Source organism: Rhagoletis pomonella, unplaced genomic scaffold, assembly GCF_013731165.1.
Source record: "Rhagoletis pomonella isolate Grant_MI unplaced genomic scaffold, Rhpom_1.0 Rhpom_scaffold_00007, whole genome shotgun sequence".
Taxonomy (NCBI): Eukaryota; Metazoa; Arthropoda; class Insecta; order Diptera; family Tephritidae; genus Rhagoletis; species Rhagoletis pomonella.
The window spans coordinates 22357931-22359510 of record NW_023458561.1 but is presented as its reverse complement, the minus strand read 5'-3'; positions in this window follow the sequence as shown (position 1 = coordinate 22359510).

The window sequence follows — 1580 nt, the reverse complement described above, 5'->3', positions numbered from 1 at the left end:
TGCCATGGGTGTCTCTCATAAAAAATCAGTTGGCATTCGGTACCGGCATAGAAAAGTACGACTGCCATTTTTTTTTGTTATAAAAGTCAAGGTTAAGATTTAAGTGCACTAATAATATCTAGAAGGGCCAAAATAAAAAATTCTAAAATGTTCTAGAGAGCGCAAAATTTGTCGGTTATCTCCAACTCAGAAACTATTGTGCGGAGTTAGCACACTATACCTAATGCATAATTGGAATTCGAAAACCAGCCAGAAAGCCTGAAATATGCTCAACAGCGACTTTTATAAAAAAGATCAGTGGATTATGGTCGAAATTTAATGGAGACGGCAAAATTGTTATACGGTAAATTTTCCAGTAATATTACGTACATATGTAGGTATAAGAAATATGTATATGTACTTGGTAAATTTAAACTTTGAATCTTTACTTTATTATTTCCAACTTCGCGAGTAAAGGATTTCAAAAAGTTATAGCCAGTTGAATTAATTTACATAACCTTTTGCAAAATTATTGCCCTTCTTCAGTAATTAATTTGATGTTATATCGTATAAAGAGCCTGAATAAGTTACTGCCCAATCCCGCTGCGTTAATTGCAAGCTGCTGAAGATGCAGAGAGACCAGCAGTAAATTGCCACTTCAACTCAATAGCTTAAAAATCTCATAAATAATAACTTGAAGCACTTGCAAATAAATTTTTTCTTTGTAATATTAACTAATTGAGTGCGATGTCGATTAGTCGCTTACTTAATAAGCCCGGCAAACTGTTTACTTTTTTCTAATTTTTGTCTTGTTCTAGATAGTACATAGCACTCTTGATATTAAGCCAACTTAGTTCATTCGTCTTTTGCATAAATAATTAAATAGTGAAATAATCAGCGCTGAGCCATTTAATTTTCCATATTTTAGTTGCTTTATTATAGTTCCTGTCACTGTTGGTGGTAATAAAAGACGGTAGCAGAAAAAAAACAATTGCAAACAAATGCAGAAAAGTGTTAAAAAATTTCACAAGTTAGATTTCCGGTGGCTAAGATTTTTTCACACCAAAGTGTTGGTATTTGTTTTGGCGCTTTCAGTTAATTTCTTTCTATTTGTTTAGTTTGATTCATGTATGTACAATGTACATACATATAAGTTTACCATGTTTTATGTTTATTTAAAGCCAATTATGACTGCGTCCAACCAGTTTTTGTTTTTCAAAATTTGTAATTAGTATTTAAAATAATTGTCTCAAAGTGCCGCACCTTGCTTTTGAATGAGAATGACCTAGTTGTTTGTATTGAGACAACTTGTTTTTTCTCCTTTTAGTTCGGTTTCAATACATGTTTGTTTTGATTCATGTCCACAATTCGTACAACTTAAATATTGCTTTGTTTATTTAATTTTTTTCATATTTTAATATCAATAGTAAGTATACATATATACCTATGAATGTATGCAAGGCCCAATGTTAAAAATCTATTGTTGTAATGAACTAGAATTGCAAAATTTATTTATTAACATGACAAATAAGTAAGCAGGTAATTTTTTGATCGCTTATGCTTAGGTCAGGTTAGATTTAGGGTACTACTGGTGTATTACT